General features: G+C 39.4%; 1 pseudogene; it reads right to left on the minus strand.

Annotated features, from left to right (window-relative positions):
* Positions 1–3,188: 3,188 nt before the first annotated feature.
* LOC111381899 lies at positions 3,189–9,114 on the minus strand (annotated as a pseudogene).
* Between the last annotated feature and the right edge of the window lie 3,092 nt (positions 9,115–12,206).

Below are 12,206 nucleotides of genomic sequence, written 5' to 3' on the forward strand. Positions count from 1 at the left end.
CGAAAATGTTATGAAAATAACTGAAATGTATTGTCAATTTATGAAAATCTATGTAAAACGAATGCACTAGGATCACGAATCTCCAAATAATTATTAAGTAAACCCTAATTTCTCAATTTTGATAATCCAATGAAAATTCGACAAATCAATGCTCCTAAATCTATTCAATACTCTCTCTCGAGATGTATTGAACCTATTCTCATAAATCACCAGCCTATATTTCTATGACGGATGCAATTATACAAGAATGCATGTAATTTTTTGTGAGCAATTAAAGATTTACATAGGGCATAGGGGTATATTTCTATCCCCTATCGGACCCTATGATGAATTATATATGTCGAGTTTAATCCAATTTTCTCAAATTCAGAATTAAACCACCAAATTCACACAAATTAAGTGCACATTAATTGTGGAAATAAATAAATCAATATAATTCATTCAAATAATCCCATCGAACTATGAATTCAAAGTCATGAAATAACAGGTTTAATAATAATTACATGGTTCATCGATCACCTAGTTACAGAAATCTAGCCTATCATGATAAAAATAACGAAATCTATCAAGTTTTGAATAAAATACATCACCGGGTTATCAAAACTTGAAGAAATCTTGTAAATCTTCACGTCAATCCTTGTTCTTGCCTTCAAATCCTCTCCAACATGAATGTTTTTACCTCCCAAATCGTCCATCCTCGGCTTCTGGACGTTTTTAGTTATTTAAACCTGTCGAAATTAGGATACCAAAGGAGTTGCAATCATATAAGGAAACTGTAAAAATCGGGCACAGATTATACCTATGCGACCGCATAGGCATATGGATTTTGGCGTTTTTAATCCCTGGAGGGTTACTCGCGACCGCATAGATTTTCTACTAAGTGATCGCATAGTAGAGTGAACTTTTAAATTGAGTCATTTTGATCCTCAAGTTTCATTCCTTCACTCCTTGACCTCCTCTCTTGTTTCTAGTTGCTCCAATATTCCATTATAACTTCCAATTGGTGCTTAGCTTGATCAATTGCTTGATGTGTTCATCGGATCAACTTTCAGATAATTGCAATTTGGTCCCTAAATTTTCATTTTGCTCCAATTTGGTCCTTTTTCGTCTCTTTTCTCCTGAATTCCACTATTTCCATAGAATCACCTACATTGCATGAATTCGACAAAATTAAGTAACAATTCAATCATTTTACTTGTATTTAAGTCATGTTTGTGATGTAAATAAGTGTGCAAAAACACACTTATCAAACCCCCCAAACTTGAACTATTGTTTGTCCTCAAACAAGATAGTGATATAGTTTTGAACAAACATGGCTTAACACCTTGCCTTGGCTCAGGATTGGACTAAGTAATTGATTTTATGAAAATTTATCAGTGCAAAATGACATCAACCTTTACCTGTTAAATGCATACTTGAAGTGTGTGTGTGGATTCATGCTAACATATCATGTTCATGATAAGTTTGAGTCCCGACCCCAAGTGGTCAAATGTCTCCTTACTCGCTCGAGAGATACACAACCCCCCAAACTTATTCTTTTCACTCAATTATCCTGGGGTTGTGTTTAAAAATTATGAGTTTACCCAGCTACAGTTCTCACCCTCTCGTAGTTTGGATTAATCTCACTATCACAAGTTCACATGTGAACAAGTGAAGGCTCTCATAGTTTTGATTGCTTCGACACTCAAGATTAAACTAGGTTACTTGCCTCGCCTCAAAGGTATAGTTTCTTCCATCAAATGTCCAAGGGTTTTTCTTCTTGTTATTGTCTCTTTTTGTTTTTCTCACTTTTCTCTGGTTTTCTAATTTTTTTTTATCATCTTCTCATTTGCTTTCTATATAACCCATGTAACGAGCTTTAGGTCGGTGACTCCCAAACCAGTTGGCTTTAGGGCACCAGGTTTTAAACCCTTGCAGGCTTATTCACCCGAGTTATAAAGGCTCGATCGGATGACTTTTTATTAACCTCTTTACCTCTTACTTTCTATATGACCCATGTATCGAGCTCTGGGCCGGTGACTCCCAAATCAGTTGACCTTAGGGCATCAGATTTTGAAATATCCTTACAGGCTTACTTGCTCGAGTCATAAAGGCATGAAAAGAAGTGTCTTATTCTCACAAATTAAGTTTATGCCCTTATTTTTCTAGACATCTGGTATCCAAAACCAACCCTCAATTTAAGATTTTCACCTACTCTTCATTCCACTGGTCTAGGCAATCCACACAATAATTCATGCACGGAGCCTCACTTATCTCAATGTTCTCCTATAATAGCTCAATTATCACCAAACTGTCTTAAGGTAGTTTACGGGTTAATTCAATAGAGGGTTATAATTATTTTCCTACTTTATGCTCAAAACCCCAATCACTTACCTAACATGTAAAGCATGAATGGCGTGCATAAAGAATGTCAAGTATTACATCAGCAAGTATTAGTTGGCCTAATTAACACCGACTCCAAAGTTTTGAAATATACCAATCCAATAGTAACATCATAGCCAGCAAGGCGATTAAACTCACACAAGCATACATAAGCATAATCAATATTCACTCAGAAGCATGCATCATGCAACAATTAGTCAAATTAAATCTGGATTGTGGAAATGTAATTAATTACATGCCGAATGTCTTTTTCAAATTATGCCACCATCTCCCAAACTTATACAAGACATTGTCCTCAATGCGAAAATTAAAGTTTAGATGACAGAATTTAAGGAAAATGAGTACAAATGAGGCAAACGATACTCCCCTGATCAATATGGGGACTGCGATGGGAAGCTAGAACCTGCAGTACCATCAGCTGGGGGTGGAGGTAGGCGCGCCAAGATCTCTCTCATCAGTGCTGACTGCTGTGTCATTTCATCATGGATTCCCTTAACACGTGTTTCCAAACGGCCCAGACGCTCCCAAGTTTCATTTACCCTCATCTGGATGCCATCCACCCTGCCCACATACACACTGAGTCGACCGTTCATAGTTTCCATCTCCCTCCTAGCTGCCTGGGCATCCTAGCGAGCAGCACGTGACATATCAGTGGAAATACGGATGTCGCGATGGGCTGTATGCATCTCAGTCGTCAAAGTCCCCATAGCCTGCTGGAGACTCTGTACGTCTCGACTGGTTCTCGTGGTGGTGGTGAAAATTTGGCGCCATAACTGTGCATTTATCTCAACCTGTGGTGGTGGAGCTTAAGGCATCTCTTGCTCTGCGTGCTCGTGACCTTGCTCTTCCTGCTGTCTACGCCGTTCAATTTCTTGCTTTTCCCAGTGCTTTATCCTGGCACTGTCTTTAGCCTCCAAGGTACTGCGCTTTATGATGGGGCTGGGTTTGGCAGCCACTTTCCCGGATGCAATGTTTTTACCAACAGCTATGCATATTCCAGAGATGAGGCTTGGAAAGATCATTGAGCTGTGCCTGTCTCCCAAGGTACCCACATGATGGATCTGATTATAGCAGAGAGTGGCAAGATCAACCTTATTACCTCGCACCAAGTGATAAAGGAATCCAGCTGTGGGATCTGTGAATGTGGTCCTGTGAGAGGTTGGCTCAATGTTGTGGCACATAAACAGCCACATGATGGCTATAGATGGTGTCAGCTCAATCTTGTGCCACTCGGTGGTGGGGAGTGGCCATGCATTTTGTCGCCCCAATAAGATCTTCGTCACTTCATGCCAATTGAGATCACCTGGTATAGGGGATATGTTGTCCCACGTGAGCTGGTAGTAGTCTTGAATAACCTCGAGTGAGAATGTGATCCATTTTCCCCTGACCCAAGTCTAATGTAGGTGGTCGGACCCTGGTGTGTCAATTTCTGTATTGAAGTTGGCGTAAAATTCCCCTACCAACAATTCATATATCCGATGTGGCTGCTCCACTACTTTACCCCATCCACAATTATGCACCAAAGTGGTCAGCTCGAAATCAGGAAAGTCTTCCAATTTAACAGCCCGCTCTGGTGTCAATGTCCATCGACTCACTATATTTTCATATCGGGCTACTGCCTCGGAAGTCAAAAATCTGTATCCCTCCTTCAAGCACTCGAGTACGTGCTGTGCTGGATGATGAGCCAACATTTTCCTTCCCTTTTGAAGTTCGTTTTGGTGGCATCCTGCAAAGTTGGAAAATAGCTAGCATTAAACATCTTGTTGTACAGCGAGAAATCGCATGAAATTAAAAGCACGTAATTCACAAATCCCCCAAACTTGTTTCAATATGCATGTATACTACCACGGTGTGTAATGAACAACGTATGATGATTAAAATAGTATAAATGTATAGCCCATACGAAAACTAAGAAAATTTGGGTGAATATGCTCATAGTGAAAGGGTTGGAGTCATGATTGAGTGTACACCTACGGCCCCGGGCACCATCGAGAATTATCAAGATTGTCCCGGGCAACCTCCGGGCATATGAAAGAATGCAATGAGGTCTAGCACATACCCAAATTTCAGCTCAATCGGAGTTCATTTGGTGTGTAAAATGCATAAACTATGTCCCAAAATAGGATTATCATGTCTAAATAAGAATTTACCAACAAAACTTGGCTCAAAACATGCAAATTGTGCAATAGAACCCATGACCAACCAAGGATTTTCACCCCCTCGGTATCGTCCAGAAAAGATGAAATTTTCCCGAGTGATCTCTGGGCATATGAAAGTACTTGTAGCACTCTAGCACATATCCAAAATTCAAGTCAATTGGGTGTCATTTGGGTTGGCAAAATACAGTGCAAAGTAGGTGACATGACCTAGTCATGTTATGACTACGTGTGGTCAAGTCAGGTTTTTGTGTTTTCCAACTTAACTTCTATGGGGATTCGTCACAACACATATCTCAATTCATATAACAATCATGTCCAATGTAGGATTCACCAAAATGCGCACAAATTTTCACTTAGACATTTTATCAAACATATAGTATGTATAAAGTAAAACTGCTACAAATTGAATGAACTGATAAGTATAATCTTCCCACAATTTTCACAATACAATCACAGCAAGCCACCCATACATTAACCATCCCTAGTCCTTCATTTCTTCAAAACTAAAAATTTCAATCGTGTCTTACCCCAAATGAAATAACCGAGAGGGATTGTGAAACATTACCTTGTAATCTTGTAGGGGTTGATTTGATTTCACAAACAGGTGGGTGATTAATGGTAATGAACTTTTGTGTTCGTGTGCAGTGAATGCGATGTAACATCTGCCTCAGAGCCCTTCATCGTGTGAGTGTTGTGGATGTAGTCCCTTACGCTTCAATGGAATGATGATTTGTGTGTGATAGCTGGACCGTGTGCGTGAAACTGAGAAGAAATCATGCCCTAGAGTTCATCTCCTCGTGTGTTACGTGTGCAAAAGAAGTGGGGGTTGGATGACGAGTGAATCCACTTCTATGCGGACGCATAGTGAAACACTATGCGGTCACATAGTGATAAATTTTTTTCCAAAATGAGCCTCGGGTGGTGCCTATGCAACCGCATAGACACCATGTCTATGCGCTCGCATAGACACAAATTTTTTTTTCAAAAGAAATAAAATAAAACAATGCTTCTTTCCCCAAAAAAAATCCGATTTTTGTCCAAATTTTTTTTTTGATAAATGACCCGGCTCTCAACGCCCCCAATTTTTCGAAGACATACTTTTAAAACATTGACATGTGAAATTTAGAAAACATAATTTGCCTCGAAATGCGTGAATTTCACACTCAACTACCCAAACAACTCAAATCAACCCGAACTCTTGTGTGATACTTAAGGACTCGTGTGAACAGTGCTTGGACTCTTTTAACATGCCTAGATGATCGATGACCACATAACAAAATACTAAATGAATTTGAAAATAAACTTCCTAATCTAATGCGGAAAGCATAATAAAGTAAATAAAAAGATAAAAAGGATACAGTGGGTTGCCTCCCACCCAGCGCTAAGTTATAGTCGATAGCTCGACTTTTCTACGACTGCTTCATTCTGGCGTCTCGAGTTGAACGGTTGACTTTTGGTTAGAGAAGTCACCGCCCCAGTAGTGTTTCAACCTTTGCCCATTAACAGTGAAGGTACCCTTATTCTCATGGCTCACTTGTATAGCCCCATATGGTAGGACTTTTGTAACTGTGTAGGGACCCGACCATCGTGATCGTAGTTTTCCTAGGAATAGCTTGAGTCTCGAGTTATACAGTAGTACTTGCTGCCCCACTTCGAATACTCGCCTCTAAATGTGCATATCATGCCACTTCTTGGTTCGCTCCTTGTAAAGTTTTGCATTTTTATAAACCTCCATTCTAAATTCATCCAACTCATTCAGTTGTAGTAGACGCTTTTCACCGGCGGCATTCAAGTCCATATTTAACTGTTTCATAGCCCAATATGCCCGGTGCTCCATTTCTAATGGCAGATGGCATGCTTTCCCAAAGACTAGGCGGTATGGAGACATGCCGATCAGGGTCTTGAATGCTGTTCTGTAAGCCCGTAATGCATCGTCTAGCTTTTTAGACCAATCCTTTCTAGATGAATTCACAGTGACTTCTAGTATTCTCTTCAGCTGCCGATTAGATACCTCTTGCCAACTGGTTTGTGGATGATATGGAGTAGCAACGCGGTGTTTAACGCCATATTTATTCAGCAGCTGCTCAAACTGGCGATTACAGAAATGCTTGCCCCCATCACTGATTATAGCCCGCGGTATACCATATCGGGTGAAAATATATTTCTTCAAGAATCCAATTACTGTCTTTGAGTCATTTGTTGGCAATGCAATTGCTTCCACCCATTTTGAGACGTAATCCACTGCCACCAAGATATACTGGTTTGAGAACGAAGGGGAGAAAGGTCCCATGAAGTCAATTCCCCAAACATCAAATATCTCCACTTTCAAAATATTGTTCAGTGGCATTTCATTTCTCCTCGAGATATTCCCAGTGCGTTGACATCTGTCATACCTCTTAACAAACTCAAATGTGTCTTTAAACAGTGTAGGCCAGTAGAAACCTGATTGTAGAATCTTTGCAGCTGTTTTTGAAGCTCCAAATTGTCCTGCATATGCGGATGAGTGACAGTGCTCGAGAATCTCATGTACTTCTTCTTCAGGTACGCACCTCCTCACTATCTGATCAGCTCCTCGTCTATAGAGAATTGGATCCTCCCAGAAATAGTATTTTAACTCGGCGAAGAATTTTTTTCTTTGGTGAATGGAGCAGTCAGGCGGTGGAATGGAACTGGCCAAATAATTGACAATATCTGCGTACCAAGGTGCTTCATCCACTCTCAACATCTGTTCATCCAGGAAGATCTCATTTATATCCACTAAATCTTCCGTCTCCCCAGGTTCTAGTCTGGATAGGTGATCTGCTACTACGTTCTCGGTGCCCTTCTTGTCACGTATCTCAATGTCAAATTCTTGCAACAATAGCACCCAACGAATTAATCTCGACTTTGCATCCTTCTTTGTGAGCAGATACTTCAATGCAGCATGATCGGTATAGACGATGACTTTAGACCCGACGAGTTATGACCTGAATTTGTCGAATGCAAATACCACAGCCAATAGCTCCTTTTCAGTGGTTACATAATTTATTTGTGCATCATTTAGAGTTCTGCTTGCATAGTAGATCACATGAAAAATCTTGTTCCTCCGTTGTCCCAATACTGCACCTACAACGTGATCACTTGCATCACATATCAATTCAAAAGGCAATTCCCAGTCTGGTACTACAATTACTGGTGCTGTCGTAAGCTTTTCCTTTAAAGTGTTGAAGGCTGTGAGACAATCCTCATTGAACTCAAAGGTTACATCTTTCATTAGCAAATTGCACAAAGGTTTAGTGATCTTCGAGAAATCTTTTATAAACCTCCGGTAAAACCCAGCGTGCCCTAAAAAACTGCGAACTCCTTTAACTGATGTAGGCGGTGGTAATTTCTCAATCACTTGAATTTTTGCCTTGTCTACCTCAATTCCTTTTGCCGATATCCTATGCCCAAGTACAATGCCTTCCTGTACCATAAAGTGGCATTTTTCCCAATTTAAAACCAGGTTAGTCTCCTTGCATCTCTGTAAGACCAAATTCAAGTGGTTTAGACATTCATCAAATGAAGATCCAAATACTGAGAAGTCGTCCATGAAAACCTCGGTAAACCTTTCAATCATATCAGAGAATATTGCCATCATGTACCTCTGAAATGTGGCTGGAGTGTTGCAAAGACCAAAAGGCATCCTACGATAAGCAAAAGTACCGTAGGGGCAAGTGAAAGTGGTCTTCTCCTGCTCCTCTGGTGCGACAGGTATCTGATTATAGCTCGAGTATCCATCAAGAAAGCAGTAGTGTGAATATCCAGCCAACCTCTCGAACATCTGATCAATGAATGGGAGTGGGAAGTGATCCTTTCGTGTAGCTGCATTGAGTTTGTGATAGTCAATGCAAACTCTCCAACCCGTAACTGTTCTGGTGGGAATTAGTTCATTCTTCTCATTTTTCACCACTGTGATTCCCCCTTTTTTCGGTACCACTTGAACAGGGCTGATCTATGCACTATCCAAAATTGGGTAGATAATTCCTGCATCCAATAACTTCAGTATCTCTGCCCTGACCACTTCCTTCATGTTTGGGTTCAATCTTCTCTGACTTTCTATGCTAGGCTTGCAATTTTCCTCCATTAAAATTTTATGCATACACAGGGAAGGACTGATTCCTTTAATGTCAGCTATTGTCCAACCAATCGCCGTCTTGTTCTCTCTAAGTACCCTGAGCAGTTTTTCCTCCTCTATCTCACTGACTGTGTTCAAAATGATTACTAGAAGTGTATCTGACTCTCCTAAATAAGCATATCTGAGATGTGGCAGTAGTTGTTTGAGTTCTAAAACTGGCGGCTGCTGAACTGAAGGTAGTGACTTTGTGTTTCCCATCCCTAGTTCCTCGAAGTGCCTCTTTCGTGTGTATGGCGGGTTGGTCTCCAAAAATCTTGCACATGTTTCAACTTCAAAAGACTCTGACTGGATTGATTGGGGATGTGCAATACATGCCTCATAGGCATCAGATGGACCGTGTAGTAAGAATGTTTCTTGTACTGCCTTGTCAATAATGTCAACTTGATAACAGCTGTCAGATTCTGCTGGTAATTTCATTGCCTTGAATACATTGAATGATATATGCTCCTCTCCCAATCTTAAAATCAACTGACCTCTTTGAACATCAATTAACGCTCTCCCTGTTGCCAGAAATGGTCTGCCAAGTATCAATGGAACGTCCTTGTCCTCTTCCATGTCCAGGATAAGAAAGTCCGCTGGGAATATGAACTTCTCAACCTTGATGAGCACATCTTCAATTATTCCTCTGGGATGTGTCAGTGACCTTTCAGTCAGCTGAAGTGTCACAGTGGTTGCTTTATCTTCTCCCAATCCTAGTTTCCTGAAAACAGACAAAGGCATTAAATTAATACTTGCACCAAAGTCACATAATGCTTTATCAAAATATACTTCACCGATTGTGCAAGGAACAGTAAAGCTCCCTGGATCTTTTAGTTTTGGTGGAAGCTTATTCTGAATTCTGGCACTACATTCCTCAGTAAGCATAACTGTCTCATGATCTTCTAGCTTGCGTTTATTTGATATGATATCCTTCAGAAATTTCGCGTAGCTAGGTATCTAGAACAGTGCATCAGCTAGTAGGATGTTAATATGGAGCTTTTTGAAGATTTCTAGAAATTTTTTGTATTGTTGCTCCACTTTTTGCTTCTTCAAGCGCTGTGGAAAGGGAATCGAAGGTTCGTAGGGGTTGACTGTGACTTTGGCCTTATCTTGTGATTCTTCTGAATTTTCCTTTGAATTTGATTCCTTTACAACAGTCTCTTCTTCAGCGGAAGAAGATGTTTCTCCAATCACCCCCGGTCTCTTGACATGGATTTCAGGTAATTGCACTCCACTTCGAGTTGTAATGGCCTTGACTTGCTCTTTAGGATTGATTTCTGTATTACTTGGTAAGTTACCTGGTGCTCTGCCAGTCAATGCGATGGCTAGCTGCCCCATCTGAGTTTCCAAATTTTTGATGGTTGCATTTTGATTTTGAAGTGTAGCTTCGGCCTTCTCCATGAATTTTCCTATCATATCTTCCAATTGAGGCCTCTTCTCCTGTTGTTGAAATTGCCCCTGTGGCTTATTCTAATTCTGGTTGCTCCAAGAGAAGTTGGGATGTTTTTTCCAGCTGGGATTGAAAGTCTCACCATATTGATTATGCTGCTGGCGTTGTCCCCACTGTGCGTAATCTGGTTGCTCAATTCCTTGCATGAGTATTGGGCAATCTGATGTTTTGTGCTCGGCTCCACATTCCTCACAATTGCTCTTCTTAACTTGTGATGCTTGTGATATGCTTTCCACCTTGTGATACAGAGAATCAATTTTTGCAGATATTGCTGAATAAGCATCCACCTCGTAGACACCTGGAGTTTTCTTTGGAATCGCCCTCTCAGAAGACCACATGGCTGATGTGGTAGCTATTCGCTCAAATAATTCCAATGCCCCGTCAACTGTTCTTGTGGATATTGAGCCATCTGATGCTGAATCTACCATGCTCTTATGGCCGCGTCAATCCTTGTTCTTGCCTTCAAATCCTCTCCAACATGAATGTTTTTACCTCCCAATTCGTCCGTCCTCGGCTTCTGGACGTTTTTTACTATTTAAAGCCGTCGAAATTAGGTTACCAAAGGAGTTGCAATCATATAAGGAAACTACAAAAATGGGGCAAAGATTATACCTATGCGACCGCATAGGTATATGGATTTTGGCGTTTTTAATCCCTAGAGGGTTACTCGCGACCGCATAGTAGAGTGAACTTCTAAATTGAGTCATTTTGATTCTCAAGTTTCATTCCTTCACTCCTTGACCTCCTCTCTTGTTTCTAGTTGCTCCAATGTTCCATTATAACTTCCAATTGGTGCTTAGCTTGATCAATTGCTTGATGTGTTCATCGGATCAACTTTCAGATAATTGCAATTTGGTCCCTGAATTTTCATTTTGCTCCAATTTGGTCCTTTTTCGGCTCTTTTCTCTTGAATTCCACTATTTCCATAGAATTCCAGGCAGTCGTAACATGCAAATCTGAGAATTAAAACCAGTACGAGCACTGAGATTCAAACAATTTAATTAACTAAAATACAAATAGAGGATAATAACCTAAAATAAAAATAAAACATTGCATCAATTCGACAAAATTAAGTAACAATTTAATCATTTTACTTGTATTTAAGTCATGTTTGTGATGTAAATAAGTGTGCAAAAACACACTTATCAATATTCCATTCGGTTGTTACATCATCATCTAATAAATGCTGGATTGAACTGCTGGATGAGGATTGAATAAAATATGAAGTCTGGAATAAAGTTGATGAAATCATGGAACCAATTTGAGCTGAAAATAGATTTCAAGAGGCAATTGTTTATTTTAGTGTTTTTTTCTCCAAATATAAGTGTACAGGTCGTGACAAGTATTAAAGTGGACTTTAGAAGTCCGAGTATCGTCCCACAGAGAAATAGTAGTTCAATTTTATTTATTTTAGCCTTAACTGAAACTAATTGACTTAAAATGAATTTTAGAATTAAAAGCCCTAATTTTGGGAGAAATCCCCAAATTGAAAAACCCTAATTTCAAATTAAACCCTGATTACTCAAATTCACTTAACGAATGACTTAATTACGAAAATGTTATGAAAATAACTGAAATGTATTGTCAATTTATGAAAATCTATGTAAAACGAATGCACTAGGATCACGAATTTCCAAATAATTATTAAATAAACCCTAATTTCTCAATTTTGATAATCCAATGAGAATTTGACAAATCAATGCTCCTAAATCTATTCAATACTCTCTCTCGAGATGTATTGAACCTATTCTCATAAATCACCAGTCTATATATTCTATGACGGATGAAATTATACAAGAATGCATGTAATTTTTTGTGAGCAATTAAAGATTTACATAGAGTATAGGGGTATATTTCTATCCTATATCGGACCCTATGATGAATTATATATGTCGAGTTTAATCCAATTTTCTCAAATTCAAAATTAAACCACCAAATTCACACAAATTAAGTGCACATTAATTGTGGAAATAAATAAAGCAATATAATTCATTCAAATAATCCCATCGAACTATGAATTCAAAGTCATGAAATAAAAGGTTTAATAATAATTACATGGTTCATCGATCACCTAGTTACA

The sequence above is a fragment of the Olea europaea genome, unplaced genomic scaffold, assembly GCF_002742605.1.
Source record: "Olea europaea var. sylvestris unplaced genomic scaffold, O_europaea_v1 scaffold239, whole genome shotgun sequence".
Lineage (NCBI taxonomy): Eukaryota > Viridiplantae > Streptophyta > Magnoliopsida > Lamiales > Oleaceae > Olea > Olea europaea.